The sequence below is a fragment of the Pleurodeles waltl genome, chromosome 11 (assembly GCF_031143425.1).
Source record: "Pleurodeles waltl isolate 20211129_DDA chromosome 11, aPleWal1.hap1.20221129, whole genome shotgun sequence".
In the NCBI taxonomy this organism is placed as follows: domain Eukaryota; kingdom Metazoa; phylum Chordata; class Amphibia; order Caudata; family Salamandridae; genus Pleurodeles; species Pleurodeles waltl.
Genome location: NC_090450.1, coordinates 116,103,764 through 116,128,685, shown reverse-complemented (window position 1 = coordinate 116,128,685; position 24,922 = coordinate 116,103,764).

Genomic DNA, 24,922 nt, shown 5'->3' with positions numbered 1-24,922 from the left:
TTCCTTCCACCCAGCGTTCCCCCAAGTCTCCCGATAAAAATGATACCTCACTTGTGTGGGTAGGCCTAGCGCCGTGACAGGAAACACCCCAAAGCGCAACGTGGACACATCCAAATTTTTGGAAGAAAACAGAGGTGTTTTTTGCGAAGTGCCTACCTGTAGATTTTGGCCTCTAGCTCAGCCGGCACCTAGGGAAACCTACCAAACCTGTGCATTTCTGAAAACTAGAGACCTAGGGCAATCCAAGGAGGGGTGACATGCGGAGCTCGGACCAGCTTCTGTTACCCAGAATCCTTTGCAAACCTCAAAATTTGGCTAAAAAAACACATGTTCCTCACATTTCTGTGGCAGAAAGTTCTGGAATCTGAGAGGAGCCACAAATTTCCTTCCACCCAGCCTTCCCCTACGTCTCCCTATAAAAATGATACCTCACTTGTGTGGGTAGGCCTAGCGCCCGCGACAGGAAACGCCCCAAAGCGCAATGTGGACACAATCAAAATTTTGGAAGAAAACAGAGGTGTTTTTTGCGAAGTGCCAACCTGTAGATTTTGGCCTCTAGCTCAGCCGGCACCTAGGGAAACCTACCAAACCTGTGCATTTCTGAAACCTAGAGACCTAGGGGAATCCAAGGAGGGGTGACTTGCGGGGCTCGGACCAGGTTCTGTTACCCAGAATCCTTTGCAAACCTCAAAATTTGGCTAAAAAAACACATGTTCCTCACATTTCTGTGGCAGAAAGTTCTGGAATCTGAGAGGAGCCACAAATTACCTTCCACCCAGCGTTCCCCCAAGTCTCCCGATAAAAATGATACCTCACTTGTGTGGGTAGGCCTAGCGTCCGTGACAGGAAACACCCCAAAGCGCAACGTGGACACATCCAAAATTTTGGAAGAAAACAGAGGTGTTTTTTGCGAAGTGCCTACCTGTAGATTTTGGCCTCTAGCTCAGCCGGCACCTAGGGAAACCTACCAAACATGTGCATTTCTGAAAACTAGAGACCTAGGGGAATCCAAGATGGGGTGACTTGTGGGGCTCGGACCAGGTTCTGTTACCTAGAATCCTTTGCAAACCTCAAAATTTGGCTAAAAAAACACATGGTCCTCACATTTCTGTGGCAGAAAGTTCTGGAATCTGAGAGGAGACACAAATTTCCTTCCACCCAGCGTTCCCCCAAGTCTCCCGATAAAAATGATACCTCACTTGTGTGGGTAGGACTAGCGCCCGTGACAGGAAACACCCCAAAGCGCAACGTGGACACATCCAAAATTTTGGAAGAAAACAGAGGTGTTTTTTGCGAAGTGCCTACCTGTAGATTTTGGCCTCTAGCTCAGCCGGCACCTAGGGAAACCTACCAAACCTGTGCATTTCTGAAACCTAGAGACCTAGGGGAATCCAAGGAGGGGTGACTTGCGGGGCTCGGACCAGGTTCTGTTACCCAGAATCCTTTGCAAACCTCAAAATTTGGCTAAAAAAACACATGTTCCTCTCATTTCTGTGGCAAAAAGTTCTGGAATCTGAGAGGAGCCACAAATTTCCTTCCACCCAGAGTTCCCCCAAGTCTCCCGATAAAAATGATACCTCACTTGTGTGGGTAGGCCTAGCGCCCGTGACAGGAAACACCCCAAAGCGCAACGTGGACACATCCAAAATTTTGGAAGAAAACAGAGGTGTTTTTTGCGAAGTACCTACCTGTAGATTTTGGCCTCTAGCTCAGCCGGCACCTAGGGAAACCTACCAAACATGTGCATTTCTGAAAACTAGAGACCTAGGGGAATCCAAGATAGGGTGACTTGTGGGGCTCGGACCAGGTTCTGTTACCCAGAATCCTTTGCAAACCTCAAAATTTGGCTAAAAAAACACATGTTCCTCACATTTCTGTGGCAGAAAGTTCTGGAATCTGAGAGGAGCCACAAATTTCCTTCCACCCAGCATTCCCCCAAGTCTCCCGATAAAAATGATACCTCACTTGTGTGGGTAGGCCTAGCGCCCGCGACAGGAAACGCCCCAAAGCGCAACGTGAACACATCCAAATTTTTGGAAGAAAACAGAGGTGTTTTTTGCGAAGTGCCTACCTGTAGATTTTGGCCTCTAGCTCAGCCGGCACCTAGGGAAACCTACCAAACCTGTGCGTTTCTGAAAACTAGAGGCCTAGGGCAATCCAAGGAGGGGTGACTTGCGGAGCTCGGACCAGGTTCTGTTACCCAGAATCCTTTGCAAACCTCGAAATTTGGCTAAAAAAACACATGTTCCTCACATTTCTGTGGCAGAAAGTACTGGAATCTGAGAGGAGCCACAAATTTCCTTCCACCCAGCGTTCCCCCAAGTCTCCCGATAAAAATGATACCTCACTTGTGTGGGTAGGCCTAGCGCCCACGACAGGAAACGCCCCAAAGCGCAATGTGGACACAATCAAAATTTTGGAAGAAAACAGAGGTGTTTTTTGTGAAGTGCCAACCTGTAGATTTTGACCTCTAGCTCAGCCGGCACCTAGGGAAACCTACGAAACCTGTGCATTTCTGAAAACTAGAGACCTAGGGGAATCCAAGGAGGGGTGACTTGCGGGGCTCGGACCAGGTTCTGTTACCCAGAATCCTTTGCAAACCTCAAAATTTGGCTAAAAAAACACATGTTCCTCAAATTTCTGTGGCAGAAAGTTCTGGAATCTGAGAGGAGCCACAAATTTCCTTCCACCCAGCATTCCCCCAAGTCTCCTGATAAAAATTATACCTCACTTGTGTGGGTAGGCCTAGCGCCCGTGACAGGAAACACCCCAAAGAGCAACGTGGACACATCCAAAATTTTGGAAGAAAACAGAGGTGTTTTTTGCGAAGTGCCTACCTGTAGATTTTGGCCTCTAGCTCAGCCGGCACCTAGGGAAACCTACCAAACATGTGCATTTCTGAAAACTAGAGACCTAGGGGAATCCAAGATAGGGTGGCTTGTGGGGCTCGGACCAGGTTCTGTTACCCAGAATCCTTTGCAAACCTCAAAATTTGGCTAAAAAAACACATGGTCCTCACATTTCTGTGGCAGAAAGTTCTGGAATCTGAGAGGAGCCACAAATTTCCTTCCACCCAGCATTCCCCCAAGTCTCCCGATAAAAATGATACCTCACTTGTGTGGGTAGGCCTAGCGCCCGCGACAGGAAACGCCCCAAAGCGCAACATGGACACATCCAAATTTTTGGAAGAAAACAGAGGTGTTTTTTGCGAAGTGCCGACCTGTAGATTTTGGCCTCTAGCTCAGCCGGCACTTAGGGAAACATACCAAACCTGTACATTTCTGAAACCTAGAGACCTAGGGGAATCCAAGGAGGGGTGACTTGCGGGGCTCGGACCAGGTTCTGTTACCCAGAATCCTTTGCAAACCTCAAAATTTGGCTAAAAAAACACATGTTCCTCACATTTCTGTGGCAGAAAGTTCTGGAATCTGAGAGGAGCCACAAATTTCCTTCCACCCAGCGTTCCCCCAAGTCTCCCGATAAAAATGATACCTCACTTGTGTGGGTAGGCCTAGCGCCCGTGACAGGAAACACCCCAAAGCGCAACGTGGACACATCCAAATTTTTGGAAGAAAACAGAGGTGTTTTTTGTGAAGTGCCTACCTGTAGATTTTGGCCTCTAGCTCAGCCGACACCTAGGGAAACCTACCAATCCTGTGCATTTCTGAAAACTAGAGACCTAGGGCAATCCAAGGAGGGGTGACTTGCGGAGCTCGGACCAGCTTCTGTTACCCAGAATCCTTTGCAAACCTCAAAATTTGGCTAAAAAAACACATGTTCCTCACATTTCTGTGGCAGAAAGTTCTGGAATCTGAGAGGAGCCACAAATTTCCTTCCACCCAGCGTTCCCCCAAGTCTCCCGATAAAAATGATACCTCACTTGTGTGGGTAGGCCGAGCGCCCGCGACAGGAAACGCCCCAAAGCGCAATGTGGACACAATCAAAATTTTGGAAGAAAACAGAGGTGTTTTTTGCGAAGTGCCAACCTGAAGATTTTGGCCTCTAGCACAGCCGGCACCTAGGGAAACCTACCAAACCTGTGCATTTCTGAAACCTAGAGACCTAGCGGAATCCAAGGAGGGGTGACTTGCGGGGCTCGGACCAGGTTCTGTTACCCAGAATCCTTTGCAAACCTCAAAATTTGGCTAAAAAAACACATGTTCCTCACATTTCTGTGGCAGAAAGTTCTGGAATCTGAGAGGAGCCACAAATTTCCTTCCACCCAGCGTTCCCCCAAGTCTCCCGATAAAAATGATACCTCACTTGTGTGGGTAGGCCTAGCGCCCGTGACAGGAAACACCCCAAAGCGCAACGTGGACACATCCAAATTTTTGGAAGAAAACAGAGGTGTTTTTTGTGAAGTGCCTACCTGTAGATTTTGGCCTCTAGCTCAGCCGACACCTAGGGAAACCTACCAATCCTGTGCATTTCTGAAAACTAGAGACCTAGGGCAATCCAAGGAGGGGTGACTTGGGGAGCTCGGACCAGCTTCTGTTACCCAGAATCCTTTGCAAACCTCAAAATTTGGCTAAAAAAACACATGTTCCTCACATTTCTGTGGCAGAAAGTTCTGGAATCTGAGAGGAGCCACAAATTTCCTTCCACCCAGCGTTCCCCCAAGTCTCACGATAAAAATGATACCTCACTTGTGTGGGTAGGCCTAGCGCCCGCGACAGGAAACGCCCCAAAGCGCAATGTGGACACAATAAAAATTTTGGAAGAAAACAGAGGTGTTTTTTGCGAAGTGCCAACCTGAAGATTTTGGCCTCTAGCACAGCCGGCACCTAGGAAAAACCTACCAAACCTGTGCATTTCTGAAACCTAGAGACCTAGCGGAATCCAAGGAGGGGTGACTTGCGGGGCTCGGACCAGGTTCTGTTACCCAGAATCCTTTGCAAACCTCAAAATTTGGCTAAAAAAACACATGTTCCTCACATTTTTGTGGCAGAAAGTTCTGGAATCTGAGAGGAGCCACAAATTTCCTTCCACCCAGCGTTCCCCCAAGTCTCCCGATAAAAATGATACCTCACTTGTGTGGGTAGGCCTAGCGCCCGTGACAGGAAACACCCCAAAGCGCAACGTGGACACATCCAAAATTTTGGAAGAAAACAGAGGTGTTTTTTGCGAAGTGCCTACCTGTAGATTTTGGCCTCTAGCTCAGCCGGCACCTAGGGAAACCTACCAAACATGTGCATTTCTGAAAACTAGAGACCTAGGGGAATCCAAGATGGGGTGACTTGTGGGGCTCGGACCAGGTTCTGTTACCCAGAATCCTTTGCAAACCTCAAAATTTGGCTAAAAAAACACATGGTCCTCACATTTCTGTGGCAGAAAGTTCTGGAATCTGAGAGGAGCCACAAATTTCCTTCCACCCAGCATTCCCCCAAGTCTCCCGATAAAAATGATACCTCACTTGTGTGGGTAGGCCTAGCGCCCGTGACAGGAAACACCCCAAAGCGCAACGTGGACACATCCAAAATTTTGGAAGAAAACAGAGGTTTTTTTTGCGAAGTGCCTACCTGTAGATTTTGGCCTCTAGCTCAGCCGGCACCTAGGGAAACATACCAAACCTGTGCATTTCTGAAACCTAGGGACCTAGGTGAATCCAAGGAGGAGTGACTTGCGTGGCTCGGACCAGGTTCTGTTACCCAGAATCCTTTGCAAACCTCAAAATTTGGCTAAAAAAACACATGTTCCTCACATTTCTGTGGCAGAAAGTTCTGGAATCTGAGAGGAGCGACAAATTTCCTTCCACCCAGCGTTCCCCCAAGTCTCCCGATAAAAATGATACCTCACTTGTGTGGGTAGGCCTAGCTACCGTGACAGGAAACACCCCAAAGCGCAACGTGGACACATCCAAAATTTTGGAAGAAAACAGAGGTGTTTTTTGCGAAGTGCCTACCTGTAGATTTTGGCCTCTAGCTCAGCTGGCACATAGGGAAACCTACCAAACATGTGCATTTCTGAAAACTAGAGACCTAGGGGAATTCAAGATGGGGTGACTTGTGGGGCTCTTACCAGGTTCGGTTACCTAGAATCCTTTGCAAACCTCAAAATTTGGCTAAAAAAACACACGGTCCTCACATTTCTGTGGCAGAAAGTTCTGGAATCTGAGAGGAGCCACAAATTTCCTTCCACCCAGCATTCCCCCAAGTCTCCCGATAAAAATGATACCTCACTTGTGTGGGTTGTCCTAGCGCCCGCGACAGGAAACGCCCCAAAGCGCAACATGGACACATCCACATTTTTGGAAGAAAACAGAGGTGTTTTTTGCGAAGTGCCTACCTGTAGATTTTGGCCTCTAGCTCAGCCGACACCTAGGGAAACCTACCAAACCTGTGCATTTCTGAAACCTAGAGACCTAGGGGAATCCAAGGAGGGGTGACTTGCGGGGCTCGGACCAGGTTCTGTTACCCAGAATCCTTTGCAAACCTCAAAATTTGGCTAAAAAAACACATGTTCCTCACATTTCTGTGGCAGAAAGTTCTGGAATCTGAGAGGAGCCACAAATTTCCTTCCACCCAGCGTTCCCCCAAGTCTCCCGATAAAAATGATACCTCACTTGTGTGGGTAGGCCTAGCGCCGTGACAGTAAACACCCCAAAGCGCAACGTGGACACATCCAAATTTTTGGAAGAAAACAGAGGTGTTTTTTGCGAAGTGCCTACCTGTAGATTTTGGCCTCTAGCTCAGCCGGCACCTAGGGAAACCTACCAAACCTGTGCATTTCTGAAAACTAGAGACCTAGGGCAATCCAAGGAGGGGTGACATGCGGAGCTCGGACCAGCTTCTGTTACCCAGAATCCTTTCCAAACCTCAAAATTTGGCTAAAAAAACACATGTTCCTCACATTTCTGTGGCAGAAAGTTCTGGAATCTGAGAGGAGCCACAAGTTTCCTTCCACCCAGCCTTCCCCCAAGTCTCCCGATAAAAATGATACCTCACTTGTGTGGGTAGGCCTAGCGCCCGCGACAGGAAACGCCCCAAAGCGCAATGTGGACACAATCAAAATTTTGGAAGAAAACAGAGGTGTTTTTTGCGAAGTACCAACCTGTAGATTTTGGCCTCTAGCTCAGCCGGCACCTAGGGAAACCTACCAAACCAGTGCATTTCTGAAACCTAGAGACCTAGGGGAATCCAAGGAGGGGTGACTTGCGGGGCTCGGACCAGGTTCTGTTACCCAGAATCCTTTGCAAACCTCAAAATTTGGCTAAAAAAACACATGTTCCTCACATTTCTGTGGCAGAAAGTTCTGGAATCTGAGAGGAGCCACAAATTACCTTCCACCCAGCGTTCCCCCAAGTCTCCCGATAAAAATGATACCTCACTTGTGTGGGTAGGCCTAGCGCCCGTGACAGGAAACACCCCAAAGCGCAACGTGGACACATCCAAAATTTTGGAAGAAAACAGAGGTGTTTTTTGCGAAGTGCCTACCTGTAGATTTTGGCCTCTAGCTCAGCCGGCACCTAGGGAAACCTACCAAACATGTGCATTTCTGAAAACTAGAGACCTAGCTGAATCCAAGATGGGGTGACTTGTGGGGCTCGGACCAGGTTCTGTTACCCAGAATCCTTTGCAAACCTCAAAATTTGGCTAAAAAAACACATGGTCCTCACATTTCTGTGGCAGAAAGTTCTGGAATCTGAGAGGAGCTACAAATTTCCTTCCACCCAGCGTTCCCCCAAGTCTCCCGATAAAAATGATACCTCACTTGTGTGGGTAGGCCTAGCGCCCGTGACAGGAAACACCCCAAAGCGCAACGTGGACACATCCAAAATTTTGGAAGAAAACAGGTGTTTTTTGCGAAGTGCCTACCTGTAGATTTTGGCCTCTAGCTCAGCCGGCACCTAGGGAAACCTACCAAACATGTGCATTTCTGAAAACTAGAGACCTAGGGGAATCCAAGATGGGGTGACTTGTGGGGCTCGGACCAGGTTCTGTTACCCAGAATCCTTTGCAAACCTCAAAATTTGGCTAAAAAAACACATGGCCCTCACATTTCTGTGGCAGAAAGTTCTGGAATCTGAGAGGAGCCACAAATTTCCTTCCACCCAGCATTCCCCCAAGTCTCCCGATAAAAATGATACCTCACTTGTGTGGGTAGGCCTAGCGCCCGCGACAGGAAACGCCCCAAAGCGCAACATGGACACATCCAAATTTTGGAAGAAAACAGAGGTGTTTTTTGCGAAGTGCCTACCTGTAGATTTTGGCCTCTAGCTCAGCCGGCACTTAGGGAAACATACCAAACCTGTGCATTTCTGAAACCTAGAGACCTAGGGGAATCCAAGGAGGGGTCACTTGCGGGGCTCGGACCAGGTTCTGTTACCCAGAATCCTTTGCAAACCTCAAAATTTGGCTAAAAAAACATATGTTCCTCACATTTCTGTGGCAGAAAGTTCTGGAATCTGAGAGGAGCCACAAATTTCCTTCCACCCAGCGTTCCCCCAAGTCTCCCGATAAAAATGATACCTCACTTGTGTGGGTAGGCCTAGCGCCCGTGACAGGAAACACCCCAAAGCGCAACGTGGACACATCCAAATTTTTGGAAGAAAACAGAGGTGCTTTTTGTGAAGTGCCTACCTGTAGATTTTGGCCTCTAGCTCAGCCGGCACCTAGGGAAACCTACCAAACCTGTGCATTTCTGAAAACTAGAGACCTAGGGCAATCCAAGGAGGGGTGACTTGCGGAGCTCGGACCAGCTTCTGTTACCCAGAATCCTTTGCAAACCTCAAAATTTGGCTAAAAAAACACATGTTCCTCACATTTCTGTGGCAGAAAGTTCTGGAATCTGAGAGGAGCCACAAATTACCTTCCACCCAGCGTTCCCCCAAGTCTCCCGATAAAAATGATACCTCACTTGTGTGGGTAGGCCTAGCGCCCGTGACAGGAAACACCCCAAAGCGCAACGTGGACACATCCAAAATTTTGGAAGAAAACAGAGGTGTTTTTTGCGAAGTGCCTACCTGTAGATTTTGGCCTCTAGCTCAGCCGGCACCTAGGGAAACCTACCAAACATGTGCATTTCTGAAAACTAGAGACCTAGCTGAATCCAAGATGGGGTGACTTGTGGGGCTCGGACCAGGTTCGGTTACCCAGAATCCTTTGCAAACCTCAAAATTTGGCTAAAAAAACACATGGTCCTCACATTTCTGTGGCAGAAAGTTCTGGAATCTGAGAGGAGCCACAAATTTCCTTCCACCCAGCGTTCCCCCAAGTCTCCCGATAAAAATGATACCTCACTTGTGTGGGTAGGCCTAGCGCCCGTGACAGGAAACACCCCAAAGCGCAACGTGGACACATCCAAAATTTTGGAAGAAAACAGGTGTTTTTTGCGAAGTGCCTACCTGTAGATTTTGGCCTCTAGCTCAGCCGGCACCTAGGGAAACCTACCAAACATGTGCATTTCTGAAAACTAGAGACCTAGGGGAATCCAAGATGGGGTGACTTGTGGGGCTCGGACCAGGTTCTGTTACCCAGAATCCTTTGCAAACCTCAAAATTTGGCTAAAAAAACACATGGCCCTCACATTTCTGTGGCAGAAAGTTCTGGAATCTGAGAGGAGCCACAAATTTCCTTCCACCCAGCATTCCCCCAAGTCTCCCGATAAAAATGATACCTCACTTGTGTGGGTAGGCCTAGCGCCCGCGACAGGAAACGCCCCAAAGCGCAACATGGACACATCCAAATTTTGGAAGAAAACAGAGGTGTTTTTTGCGAAGTGCCTACCTGTAGATTTTGGCCTCTAGCTCAGCCGGCACTTAGGGAAACATACCAAACCTGTGCATTTCTGAAACCTAGAGACCTAGGGGAATCCAAGGAGGGGTCACTTGCGGGGCTCGGACCAGGTTCTGTTACCCAGAATCCTTTGCAAACCTCAAAATTTGGCTAAAAAAACATATGTTCCTCACATTTCTGTGGCAGAAAGTTCTGGAATCTGAGAGGAGCCACAAATTTCCTTCCACCCAGCGTTCCCCCAAGTCTCCCGATAAAAATGATACCTCACTTGTGTGGGTAGGCCTAGCGCCCGTGACAGGAAACACCCCAAAGCGCAACGTGGACACATCCAAATTTTTGGAAGAAAACAGAGGTGCTTTTTGTGAAGTGCCTACCTGTAGATTTTGGCCTCTAGCTCAGCCGGCACCTAGGGAAACCTACCAAACCTGTGCATTTCTGAAAACTAGAGACCTAGGGCAATCCAAGGAGGGGTGACTTGCGGAGCTCGGACCAGCTTCTGTTACCCAGAATCCTTTGCAAACCTCAAAATTTGGCTAAAAAAACACATGTTCCTCACATTTCTGTGGCAGAAAGTTCTGAAATCTGAGAGGAGCCACAAATTTCCTTCCACCCAGCGTTCCCCCAAGTCTCCCGATAAAAATGATACCTCACTTGTGTGGGTAGGCCTAGCGCCCGCGACAGGAAACGCCCCAAAGCGCAATGTGGACACAATCAAAATTTTGGAAGAAAACAGAGGTGTTTTTTGCGAAGTGCCAACCTGTAGATTTTGGCCTCTAGCTCAGCCGGCACCTAGGGAAACCTACCAAACCTGTGCATTTCTGAAACCTAGAGACCTAGGGGAATCCAAGGAGGGGTGACTTGCGGGGCTCGGACCAGGTTCTGTTACCCAGAATCCTTTGCAAACCTCAAAATTTGGCTAAGAAAACACATGTTCCTCACATTTCTGTGGCAGAAAGTTCTGGAATCTGAGAGGAGCCACAAATTTCCTTCCACCCAGCGTTTCCAAAAGTCTCCCGATAAAAATGATACCTCACTTGTGTGGGTAGGCCTAGCGCCCGTGACAGGAAACACCCCAAAGCGCAACGTGGACACATCCAAAATTTTGGAAGAAAACAGAGGTGTTTTTTGCGAAGTGCCTACCTGTAGATTTTGGCCTCTAGCTCAGCCGGCACCTAGGGAAACCTACCAAACATGTGCATTTCTGAAAACTAGAGACCTAGGGGAATCCAAGATGGGGTGACTTGTGGGGCTCGGACCAGGTTCTGTTACCCAGAATCCTTTGCAAACCTCAAAATTTGGCTAAAAAAACACATGTTCCTCACATTTCTGTGGCAGAAAGTTCTGGAATCTGAGAGGAGCCACAAATTTCCTTCCACCCAGCGTTCCCCCAAGTCTCCCGATAAAAATGATACCTCACTTGTGTGGGTAGGCCTAGCGCCCGTGACAGGAAACACCCCAAAGCGCAACGTGGACACATCCAAAATTTTGGAAGAAAACAGAGGTGTTTTTTGCGAAGTGCCTACCTGTAGATTTTGGCCTCTAGCTCAGCCGGCACCTAGGGAAACCTACCAAACATGTGCATTTCTGAAAACTAGAGACCTAGGGCAATCCAAGATGGGGTGACTTGTGGGGCTCGGACCAGGTTCTGTTACCCAGAATCCTTTGCAAACCTCAAAATTTGGCTAAAAAAACACATGTTCCTCACATTTCTGTGGCAGAAAGTTCTGGAATCTGAGAGGAGCCACAAATTTCCTTCCACCCAGCGTCCCCCCAAGTCTCCCGATAAAAATGATACCTCACTTGTGTGGGTAGGCCTAGCGCTCTGACAGGAAATGCCCCAAAACGCAACGTGGACACATCACATTTCTTGAAAGAAAACAGAGGTGTTTTTTGCAAAGTGCCTACCTGTAGATTTTGGCCTCTAGCTCAGCCGGCACCTAGGGAAACCTACCAAACATGTGCATTTCTGAAAACTAGAGACCTAGCTGAATCCAAGATGGGGTGACTTGTGGGGCTCGGACCAGGTTCTGTTACCCAGAATCCTTTGCAAACCTCAAAATTTGGCTAAAAAAACACATGGTCCTCACATTTCTGTGGCAGAAAGTTCTGGAATCTTAGAGGAGCCACAAATTTCCTTCCACCCAGCGTTCCCCCAAGTCTCCCGATAAAAATGATACCTCACTTGTGTGGGTAGGCCTAGCGCCCGTGACAGGAAACACCGCAAAGCGCAACGTGGACACATCCAAAATTTTGGAAGAAAACAGAGGTGTTTTTTGCGAAGTGCCTACCTGTAGATTTTGGCCTCTAGCTCAGCCGGCACCTAGGGAAACCTACCAAACATGTGCATTTCTGAAAACTAGAGACCTAGGGGAATCCAAGATGGGGTGACTTGTGGGGCTCGGACCAGGTTCTGTTACCCAGAATCCTTTGCAAACCTCAAAATTTGGCTAAAAAAACACATGGCCCTCACATTTCTGTGGCAGAAAGTTCTGGAATCTGAGAGGAGCCACAAATTTCCTTCCACCCAGCATTCCCCCAAGTCTCCCGATAAAAATGATACCTCACTTGTGTGGGTAGGCCTAGCGCCCGCGACAGGAAACGCCCCAAAGCGCAACATGGACACATCCAAATTTTGGAAGAAAACAGAGGTGTTTTTTGCGAAGTGCCTACCTGTAGATTTTGGCCTCTAGCTCAGCCGGCACTTAGGGAAACATACCAAACCTGTGCATTTCTGAAACCTAGAGACCTAGGGGAATCCAAGGAGGGGTCACTTGCGGGGCTCGGACCAGGTTCTGTTACCCAGAATCCTTTGCAAACCTCAAAATTTGGCTAAAAAAACACATGTTCCTCACATTTCTGTGGCAGAAAGTTCTGGAATCTGAGAGGAGCCACAAATTTCCTTCCACCCAGCGTTCCCCCAAGTCTCCCGATAAAAATGATACCTCACTTGTGTGGGTAGGCCTAGCGCCCGTGACAGGAAACACCCCAAAGCGCAACGTGGACACATCCAAATTTTTGGAAGAAAACAGAGGTGCTTTTTGTGAAGTGCCTACCTGTAGATTTTGGCCTCTAGCTCAGCCGGCACCTAGGGAAACCTACCAAACCTGTGCATTTCTGAAAACTAGAGACCTAGGGCAATCCAAGGAGGGGTGACTTGCGGAGCTCGGACCAGCTTCTGTTACCCAGAATCCTTTGCAAACCTCAAAATTTGGCTAAAAAAACACATGTTCCTCACATTTCTGTGGCAGAAAGTTCTGAAATCTGAGAGGAGCCACAAATTTCCTTCCACCCAGCGTTCCCCCAAGTCTCCCGATAAAAATGATACCTCACTTGTGTGGGTAGGCCTAGCGCCCGCGACAGGAAACGCCCCAAAGCGCAATGTGGACACAATCAAAATTTTGGAAGAAAACAGAGGTGTTTTTTGCGAAGTGCCAACCTGTAGATTTTGGCCTCTAGCTCAGCCGGCACCTAGGGAAACCTACCAAACCTGTGCATTTCTGAAACCTAGAGACCTAGGGGAATCCAAGGAGGGGTGACTTGCGGGGCTCGGACCAGGTTCTGTTACCCAGAATCCTTTGCAAACCTCAAAATTTGGCTAAGAAAACACATGTTCCTCACATTTCTGTGGCAGAAAGTTCTGGAATCTGAGAGGAGCCACAAATTTCCTTCCACCCAGCGTTTCCAAAAGTCTCCCGATAAAAATGATACCTCACTTGTGTGGGTAGGCCTAGCGCCCGTGACAGGAAACACCCCAAAGCGCAACGTGGACACATCCAAAATTTTGGAAGAAAACAGAGGTGTTTTTTGCGAAGTGCCTACCTGTAGATTTTGGCCTCTAGCTCAGCCGGCACCTAGGGAAACCTACCAAACATGTGCATTTCTGAAAACTAGAGACCTAGGGGAATCCAAGATGGGGTGACTTGTGGGGCTCGGACCAGGTTCTGTTACCCAGAATCCTTTGCAAACCTCAAAATTTGGCTAAAAAAACACATGTTCCTCACATTTCTGTGGCAGAAAGTTCTGGAATCTGAGAGGAGCCACAAATTTCCTTCCACCCAGCGTTCCCCCAAGTCTCCCGATAAAAATGATACCTCACTTGTGTGGGTAGGCCTAGCGCCCGTGACAGGAAACACCCCAAAGCGCAACGTGGACACATCCAAAATTTTGGAAGAAAACAGAGGTGTTTTTTGCGAAGTGCCTACCTGTAGATTTTGGCCTCTAGCTCAGCCGGCACCTAGGGAAACCTACCAAACATGTGCATTTCTGAAAACTAGAGACCTAGGGCAATCCAAGATGGGGTGACTTGTGGGGCTCGGACCAGGTTCTGTTACCCAGAATCCTTTGCAAACCTCAAAATTTGGCTAAAAAAACACATGTTCCTCACATTTCTGTGGCAGAAAGTTCTGGAATCTGAGAGGAGCCACAAATTTCCTTCCACCCAGCGTCCCCCCAAGTCTCCCGATAAAAATGATACCTCACTTGTGTGGGTAGGCCTAGCGCTCTGACAGGAAATGCCCCAAAACGCAACGTGGACACATCACATTTCTTGAAAGAAAACAGAGGTGTTTTTTGCAAAGTGCCTACCTGTAGATTTTGGCCTCTAGCTCAGCCGGCACCTAGGGAAACCTACCAAACATGTGCATTTCTGAAAACTAGAGACCTAGCTGAATCCAAGATGGGGTGACTTGTGGGGCTCGGACCAGGTTCTGTTACCCAGAATCCTTTGCAAACCTCAAAATTTGGCTAAAAAAACACATGGTCCTCACATTTCTGTGGCAGAAAGTTCTGGAATCTGAGAGGAGCCACAAATTTCCTTCCACCCAGCGTTCCCCCAAGTCTCCCGATAAAAATGATACCTCACTTGTGTGGGTAGGCCTAGCGCCCGTGACAGGAAACACCCCAAAGCGCAACGTGGACACATCCAAAATTTTGGAAGAAAACAGAGGTGTTTTTTGCGAAGTGCCTACCTGTAGATTTTGGCCTCTAGCTCAGCCGGCACCTAGGGAAACCTACCAAACATGTGCATTTCTGAAAACTAGAGACCTAGGGGAATCCAAGATGGGGTGACTTGTGGGGCTCGGACCAGGTTCTGTTACCCAGAATCCTTTGCAAACCTCAAAATTTGGCTAAAAAAACACATGGCCCTCACATTTCTGTGGCAGAAAGTTCTGGAATCTGAGAGGAGCCACAAATTTCCTTCCACCCAGCATTCCCCCAAGTCTCCCGATAAAAATGATACCTCACTTGTGTGGGTAGGCCTAGCGCCCGCGACAGGAAACGCCCCAAAGCGCAACATGGACACATCCAAATTTTGGAAGAAAACAGAGGTGTTTTTTGCGAAGTGCCTACCTGTAGATTTTGGCCTCTAGCTCAGCCGGCACTTAGGGAAACATACCAAACCTGTGCATTTCTGAAACCTAGAGACCTAGGGGAATCCAAGGAGGGGTCACTTGCGGGGCTCGGACCAGGTTCTGTTACCCAGAATCCTTTGCAAACCTCAAAATTTGGCTAAAAAAACATATGTTCCTCACATTTCTGTGGCAGAAAGTTCTGGAATCTGAGAGGAGCCACAAATTTCCTTCCACCCAGCGTTCCCCCAAGTCTCCCGATAAAAATGATACCTCACTTGTGTGGGTAGGCCTAGCGCCCGTGACAGGAAACACCCCAAAGCGCAACGTGGACACATCCAAATTTTTGGAAGAAAACAGAGGTGCTTTTTGTGAAGTGCCTACCTGTAGATTTTGGCCTCTAGCTCAGCCGGCACCTAGGGAAACCTACCAAACCTGTGCATTTCTGAAAACTAGAGACCTAGGGCAATCCAAGGAGGGGTGACTTGCGGAGCTCGGACCAGCTTCTGTTACCCAGAATCCTTTGCAAACCTCAAAATTTGGCTAAAAAAACACATGTTCCTCACATTTCTGTGGCAGAAAGTTCTGAAATCTGAGAGGAGCCACAAATTTCCTTCCACCCAGCGTTCCCCCAAGTCTCCCGATAAAAATGATACCTCACTTGTGTGGGTAGGCCTAGCGCCCGCGACAGGAAACGCCCCAAAGCGCAATGTGGACACAATCAAAATTTTGGAAGAAAACAGAGGTGTTTTTTGCGAAGTGCCAACCTGTAGATTTTGGCCTCTAGCTCAGCCGGCACCTAGGGAAACCTACCAAACCTGTGCATTTCTGAAACCTAGAGACCTAGGGGAATCCAAGGAGGGGTGACTTGCGGGGCTCGGACCAGGTTCTGTTACCCAGAATCCTTTGCAAACCTCAAAATTTGGCTAAGAAAACACATGTTCCTCACATTTCTGTGGCAGAAAGTTCTGGAATCTGAGAGGAGCCACAAATTTCCTTCCACCGAGCGTTTCCAAAAGTCTCCCGATAAAAATGATACCTCACTTGTGTGGGTAGGCCTAGCGCCCGTGACAGGAAACACCCCAAAGCGCAACGTGGACACATCCAAAATTTTGGAAGAAAACAGAGGTGTTTTTTGCGAAGTGCCTACCTGTAGATTTTGGCCTCTAGCTCAGCCGGCACCTAGGGAAACCTACCAAACCTGTGCATTTCTGAAAACTAGAGACCTAGGGCAATCCAAGGAGGGGTGACTTGCGGAGCTCGGACCAGCTTCTGTTACCCAGAATCCTTTGCAAACCTCAAAATTTGGCTAAAAAAACACATGTTCCTCACATTTCTGTGGCAGAAAGTTCTGAAATCTGAGAGGAGCCACAAATTTCCTTCCACCCAGCGTTCCCCCAAGTCTCCCGATAAAAATGATACCTCACTTGTGTGGGTAGGCCTAGCGCCCGCGACAGGAAACGCCCCAAAGCGCAATGTGGACACAATCAAAATTTTGGAAGAAAACAGAGGTGTTTTTTGCGAAGTGCCAACCTGTAGATTTTGGCCTCTAGCTCAGCCGGCACCTAGGGAAACCTACCAAACCTGTGCATTTCTGAAACCTAGAGACCTAGGGGAATCCAAGGAGGGGTGACTTGCGGGGCTCGGACCAGGTTCTGTTACCCAGAATCCTTTGCAAACCTCAAAATTTGGCTAAGAAAACACATGTTCCTCACATTTCTGTGGCAGAAAGTTCTGGAATCTGAGAGGAGCCACAAATTTCCTTCCACCGAGCGTTTCCAAAAGTCTCCCGATAAAAATGATACCTCACTTGTGTGGGTAGGCCTAGCGCCCGTGACAGGAAACACCCCAAAGCGCAACGTGGACACATCCAAAATTTTGGAAGAAAACAGAGGTGTTTTTTGCGAAGTGCCTACCTGTAGATTTTGGCCTCTAGCTCAGCCGGCACCTAGGGAAACCTACCAAACATGTGCATTTCTGAAAACTAGAGACCTAGGGGAATCCAAGATGGGGTGACTTGTGGGGCTCGGACCAGGTTCTGTTACCCAGAATCCTTTGCAAACCTCAAAATTTGGCTAAAAAAACACATGTTCCTCACATTTCTGTGGCAGAAAGTTCTGGAATCTGAGAGGAGCCACAAATTTCCTTCCACCCAGCGTTCCCCCAAGTCTCCCGATAAAAATGATACCTCACTTGTGTGGGTAGGCCTAGCGCCCGTGACAGGAAACACCCCAAAGCGCAACGTGGACACATCCAAAATTTTGGAAGAAAACAGAGGTGTTTTTTGCGAAGTGCCTACCTGTAGATTTTGGCCTCTAGCTCAGCCGGCACCTAGGGAAACCTACCAAACATGTGCATTTCTGAAAACTAGAGACCTAGGGGAATCCAAGATGGGGTGACTTGTGGGGCTCGGACCAGGTTCTGTTACCCAGAATCCTTTGCAAACCTCAAAATTTGGCTAAAAAAACACATGTTCCTCACATTTCTGTGGCAGAAAGTTCTGGAATCTGAGAGGAGCCACAAATTTCCTTCCACCCAGCGTCCCCCCAAGTCTCCCGATAAAAATGATACCTCACTTGTGTGGGTAGGCCTAGCGCCCTGACAGGAAATGCCCCAAAACGCAACGTGGACACATCACATTTCTTGAAAGAAAACAGAGGTGTTTTTTGCAAAGTGCCTACCTGTAGATTTTGGCCTCTAGCTCAGCCGACACCTAGGGAAACCTACCAAACCTGTGCATTTCTGAAACCTAGAGACCTAGGGGAATCCAAGGAGGGGTGACTTGCGGGGCTCGGACCAGGTTCTGTTACCCAGAATCCTTTGCAAACCTCAAAATTTGGCTAAAAAAACACATGTTCCTCACATTTCTGTGGCAGAAAGTTCTGGAATCTGAGAGGAGCCACAAATTTCCTTCCACCCAGCGTTCCCCCAAGTCTCCCGATAAAAATGATACCTCACTTGTGTGGGTAGGCCTAGCGCCGTGACAGTAAACACCCCAAAGCGCAACGTGGACACATCCAAATTTTTGGAAGAAAACAGAGGTGTTTTTTGCGAAGTGCCTACCTGTAGATTTTGGCCTCTAGCTCAGCCGGCACCTTGGGAAACCTACCAAACCTGTGCATTTCTGAAAACTAGAGACCTAGGGCAATCCAAGGAGGGGTGACATGCGGAGCTCGGACCAGCTTCTGTTACCCAGAATCCTTTCCAAACCTCAAAATTTGGCTAAAAAAACACATGTTCCTCACATTTCTGTGGCAGAAAGTTCTGGAATCTGAGAGGAGCCACAAGTTTCCTTCCACCCAGCCTTCCCCCAAGTCTCCCGATAAAAATGATACCTCACTTGTGTGGGTAGGCCTAGCGCCCGCGACAGGAAACGCCCCAAAGCGCAATGTGGACACAATCAAAATTTTGGAAGAAAACAGAGGTGTTTTTTGCGAAGTACCAACCTGTAGATTTTGGCCTCTAGCTCAGCCGGCACCTAGGGAAACCTACCAAACCAGTGCATTTCTGAAACCTAGAGACCTAGGGGAATCCAAGGAGGGGTGACTTGCGGGGCTCGGACAAGGTTCTGTTACCCAGAATCCTTTGCAAACCTCAAAATTTGGCTAAAAAAACACATGTTCCTCACATTTCTGTGGCAGAAAGTTCTGGAATCTGAGAGGAGCCACAAATTACCTTCCACCCAGCGTTCCCCCAAGTCTCCCGATAAAAATGATACCTCACTTGTGTGGGTAGGCCTAGCGCCCGTGACAGGAAACACCCCAAAGCGCAACGTGGACACATCCAAAATTTTGGAAGAAAACAGAGGTGTTTTTTGCGAAGTGCCTACCTGTAGATTTTGGCCTCTAGCTCAGCCGGCACCTAGGGAAACCTACCAAACATGTGCATTTCTGAAAACTAGAGACCTAGGGGAATCCAAGATGGGGTGACTTGTGGGGCTCGGACCAGGTTCTGTTACCCAGAATCCTTTGCAAACCTCAAAATTTGGCTAAAAAAACACATGGCCCTCACATTTCTGTGGCAGAAAGTTCTGGAATCTGAGAGGAGCCACAAATTTCCTTCCACCCAGCATTCCCCCAAGTCTCCCGATAAAAATGATACCTCACTTGTGTGGGTAGGCCTAGCGCCCGCGACAGGAAACGCCCCAAAGCGCAACATGGACACATCCAAATTTTGGAAGAAAACAGAGGTGTTTTTTGCGAAGTGCCTACCTGTAGATTTTGGCCTCTAGCTCAGCCGGCACTTAGGGAAACATACCAAACCTGTGCATTTCTGAAACCTAGAGACCTAGGGGAATCCAAGGAGGGGTCACTTGCGGGGCTCGGACCAGGTTCTGTTACCCAGAATCCTTTGCAAACCTCAAAATTTGGCTAAAAAAACATATGTTCCTCACATTTCTGTGGCAGAAAGTTCTGGAATCTGAGAGGAGCCACAAATTTCCTTCCACCCAGCGTTCCCCCAAGTCTCCCGATAAAAATGATACCTCACTTGTGTGGGTAGGCCTAGCGCCCGTGACAGGAAACACCCCAAAGCGCAACGTGGACACATCCAAATTTTTGGAAGAAAACAGAGGTGCTTTTTGTGAAGTGCCTACCTGTAGATTTTGGCCTCTAGCTCAGCCGGCACCTAGGGAAACCTACCAAACCTGTGCATTTCTGAAAACTAGAGACCTAGGGCAATCCAAGGAGGGGTGACTTGCGGAGCTCGGACCAGCTTCTGTTACCCAGAATCCTTTGCAAACCTCAAAATTTGGCTAAAAAAACACATGTTCCTCACATTTCTGTGGCAGAAAGTTCTGAAATCTGAGAGGAGCCACAAATTTCCTTCCACCCAGCGTTCCCCCAAGTCTCCCGATAAAAATGATACCTCACTTGTGTGGGTAGGCCTAGCGCCCGCGACAGGAAACGCCCCAAAGCGCAATGTGGACACAATCAAAATTTTGGAAGAAAACAGAGGTGTTTTTTGCGAAGTGCCAACCTGTAGATTTTGGCCTCTAGCTCAGCCGGCACCTAGGGAAACCTACCAAACCTGTGCATTTCTGAAACCTAGAGACCTAGGGGAATCCAAGGAGGGGTGACTTGCGGGGCTCGGACCAGGTTCTGTTACCCAGAATCCTTTGCAAACCTCAAAATTTGGCTAAGAAAACACATGTTCCTCACATTTCTGTGGCAGAAAGTTCTGGAATCTGAGAGGAGCCACAAATTTCCTTCCACCCAGCGTTTCCAAAAGTCTCCCGATAAAAATGATACCTCACTTGTGTGGGTAGGCCTAGCGCCCGTGACAGGAAACACCCCAAAGCGCAACGTGGACACATCCAAAATTTTGGAAGAAAACAGAGGTGTTTTTTGCGAAGTGCCTACCTGTAGATTTTGGCCTCTAGCTCAGCCGGCACCTAGGGAAACCTACCAAACATGTGCATTTCTGAAAACTAGAGACCTAGGGGAATCCAAGATGGGGTGACTTGTGGGGCTCGGACCAGGTTCTGTTACCCAGAATCCTTTGCAAACCTCAAAATTTGGCTAAAAAAACACATGTTCCTCACATTTCTGTGGCAGAAAGTTCTGGAATCTGAGAGGAGCCACAAATTTCCTTCCACCCAGCGTTCCCCCAAGTCTCCCGATAAAAATGATACCTCACTTGTGTGGGTAGGCCTAGCGCCCGTGACAGGAAACACCCCAAAGCGCAACGTGGACACATCCAAAATTTTGGAAGAAAACAGAGGTGTTTTTTGCGAAGTGCCTACCTGTAGATTTTGGCCTCTAGCTCAGCCGGCACCTAGGGAAACCTACCAAACATGTGCATTTCTGAAAACTAGAGACCTAGGGGAATCCAAGATGGGGTGACTTGTGGGGCTCGGACCAGGTTCTGTTACCCAGAATCCTTTGCAAACCTCAAAATTTGGCTAAAAAAACACATGTTCCTCACATTTCTGTGGCAGAAAGTTCTGGAATCTGAGAGGAGCCACAAATTTCCTTCCACCCAGCGTCCCCCCAAGTCTCCCGATAAAAATGATACCTCACTTGTGTGGGTAGGCCTAGCGCCCTGACAGGAAATGCCCCAAAACGCAACGTGGACACATCACATTTCTTGAAAGAAAACAGAGGTGTTTTTTGCAAAGTGCCTACCTGTAGATTTTGGCCTCTAGCTCAGCCGACACCTAGGGAAACCTACCAAACCTGTGCATTTCTGAAACCTAGAGACCTAGGGGAATCCAAGGAGGGGTGACTTGCGGGGCTCGGACCAGGTTCTGTTACCCAGAATCCTTTGCAAACCTCAAAATTTGGCTAAAAAAACACATGTTCCTCACATTTCTGTGGCAGAAAGTTCTGGAATCTGAGAGGAGCCACAAATTTCCTTCCACCCAGCGTTCCCCCAAGTCTCCCGATAAAAATGATACCTCACTTGTGTGGGTAGGCCTAGCGCCGTGACAGTAAACACCCCAAAGCGCAACGTGGACACATCCAAATTTTTGGAAGAAAACAGAGGTGTTTTTTGCGAAGTGCCTACCTGTAGATTTTGGCCTCTAGCTCAGCCGGCACCTAGGGAAACCTACCAAACCTGTGCATTTCTGAAAACTAGAGACCTAGGGCAATCCAAGGAGGGGTGACATGCGGAGCTCGGACCAGCTTCTGTTACCCAGAATCCTTTCCAAACCTCAAAATTTGGCTAAAAAAACACATGTTCCTCACATTTCTGTGGCAGAAAGTTCTGGAATCTGAGAGGAGCCACAAGTTTCCTTCCACCCAGCCTTCCCCCAAGTCTCCCGATAAAAATGATACCTCACTTGTGTGGGTAGGCCTAGCGCCCGCGACAGGAAACGCCCCAAAGCGCAATGTGGACTCAATCAAAATTTTGGAAGAAAACAGAGGTGTTTTTTGCGAAGTACCAACCTGTAGATTTTGGCCTCTAGCTCAGCCGGCACCTAGGGAAACCTACCAAACCAGTGCATTTCTGAAACCTAGAGACCTAGGGGAATCCAAGGAGGGGTGACTTGCGGGGCTCGGACCAGGTTCTGTTACCCAGAATCCTTTGCAAACCTCAAAATTTGGCTAAAAAAACACATGTTCCTCACATTTCTGTGGCAGAAAGTTCTGGAATCTGAGAGGAGCCACAAATTACCTTCCACCCAGCGTTCCCCCAAGTCTCCCGATAAAAATGATACCTCACTTGTGTGGGTAGGCCTAGCGCCTGTGACAGGAAACACCCCAAAGCGCAACGTGGACACATCCAAAATTTTGGAAGAAAACAGAGGTGTTTTTTGCGAAGTGCCTACCTGTAGATTTTGGCCTCTAGCTCAGCCGGCACCTAGGGAAACCTACCAAACATGTGCATTTCTGAAAACTAGAGACCTAGCTGAATCCAAGATGGGGTGACTTGTGGGGCTCGGACCAGGTTCTGTTACCCAGAATCCTTTGCAAACCTCAAAATTTGGCTAAAAAAACACATGGTCCTCACATTTCTGTGGCAGAAAGTTCTGGAATCTGAGAGGAGCCACAAATTTCCTTCCACCCAGCGTTCCCCCAAGTCTCCCGATAAAAATGATACCTCACTTGTGTGGGTAGGCCTAGCGCCCGTGACAGGAAACACCCCAAAGCGCAACGTGGACACATCCAAAATTTTGGAAGAAAACAGAGGTGTTTTTTGCGAAGTGCCTACCTGTAGATTTTGGCCTCTAGCTCAGCCGGCACCTAGGGAAACCTACCAAACATGTGCATTTCTGAAAACTAGAGACCTAGGGGAATCCAAGATGGGGTGACTTGTGGGGCTCGGACCAGGTTCTGTTACCCAGAATCCTTTGCAAACCTCAAAATTTGGCTAAAAAAACACATGGCCCTCACATTTCTGTGGCAGAAAGTTCTGGAATCTGAGAGGAGCCACAAATTTCCTTCCACCCAGCATTCCCCCAAGTCTCCCGATAAAAATGATACCTCACTTGTGTGGGTAGGCCTAGCGCCCGCGACAGGAAACGCCCCAAAGCGCAACATGGACACATCCAAATTTTGGAAGAAAACAGAGGTGTTTTTTGCGAAGTGCCTACCTGTAGATTTTGGCCTCTAGCTCAGCCGGCACTTAGGGAAACATACCAAACCTGTGCATTTCTGAAACCTAGAGACCTAGGGGAATCCAAGGAGGGGTCACTTGCGGGGCTCGGACCAGGTTCTGTTACCCAGAATCCTTTGCAAACCTCAAAATTTGGCTAAAAAAACATATGTTCCTCACATTTCTGTGGCAGAAAGTTCTGGAATCTGAGAGGAGCCACAAATTTCCTTCCACCCAGCGTTCCCCCAAGTCTCCCGATAAAAATGATACCTCACTTGTGTGGGTAGGCCTAGCGCCCGTGACAGGAAACACCCCAAAGCGCAACGTGGACACATCCAAATTTTTGGAAGAAAACAGAGGTGCTTTTTGTGAAGTGCCTACCTGTAGATTTTGGCCTCTAGCTCAGCCGGCACCTAGGGAAACCTACCAAACCTGTGCATTTCTGAAAACTAGAGACCTAGGGCAATCCAAGGAGGGGTGACTTGCGGAGCTCGGACCAGCTTCTGTTACCCAGAATCCTTTGCAAACCTCAAAATTTGGCTAAAAAAACACATGTTCCTCACATTTCTGTGGCAGAAAGTTCTGAAATCTGAGAGGAGCCACAAATTTCCTTCCACCCAGCGTTCCCCCAAGTCTCCCGATAAAAATGATACCTCACTTGTGTGGGTAGGCCTAGCGCCCGCGACAGGAAACGCCCCAAAGCGCAATGTGGACACAATCAAAATTTTGGAAGAAAACAGAGGTGTTTTTTGCGAAGTGCCAACCTGTAGATTTTGGCCTCTAGCTCAGCCGGCACCTAGGGAAACCTACCAAACCTGTGCATTTCTGAAACCTAGAGACCTAGGGGAATCCAAGGAGGGGTGACTTGCGGGGCTCGGACCAGGTTCTGTTACCCAGAATCCTTTGCAAACCTCAAAATTTGGCTAAGAAAACACATGTTCCTCACATTTCTGTGGCAGAAAGTTCTGGAATCTGAGAGGAGCCACAAATTTCCTTCCACCCAGCGTTTCCAAAAGTCTCCCGATAAAAATGATACCTCACTTGTGTGGGTAGGCCTAGCGCCCGTGACAGGAAACACCCCAAAGCGCAACGTGGACACATCCAAAATTTTGGAAGAAAACAGAGGTGTTTTTTGCGAAGTGCCTACCTGTAGATTTTGGCCTCTAGCTCAGCTGACACCTAGGGAAACCTACCAATCCTGTGCATTTCTGAAAACTAGAGACCTAGGGCAATCCAAGGAGGGGTGACTTGGGGAGCTCGGACCAGCTTCTGTTACCCAGAATCCTTTGCAAACCTCAAAATTTGGCTAAAAAAACAAATTTTCCTCACATTTCTGTGGCAGAAAGTTCTGGAATCTGAGAGGAGCCACAAATTTCCTTCCACCCAGCGTTCCCCCAAGTCTCCCGATAAAAATGATACCTCACTTGTGTGGGTAGTCCTAGCGCCCGTGACAGGAAACACCCCAAAGCGCAACGTGGACACATCCAAATTTTTGGAAGAAAACAGAGGTGTTTTTTGTGAAGTGCCTACCTGTAGATTTTGGCCTCTAGCTCAGCTGACACCTAGGGAAACCTACCAATCCTGTGCATTTCTGAAAACTAGAGACCTAGGGCAATCCAAGGAGGGGTGACTTGGGGAGCTCGGACCAGCTTCTGTTACCCAGAATCCTTTGCAAACCTCAAAATGTGGCTAAAAAAACACATGTTCCTCACATTTCTGTGGCAGAAAGTACTGGAATCTGAGAGGAGCCACAAATTTCCTTCCACCCAGCATTCCCCCAAGTCTCCCGATAAAAATGAT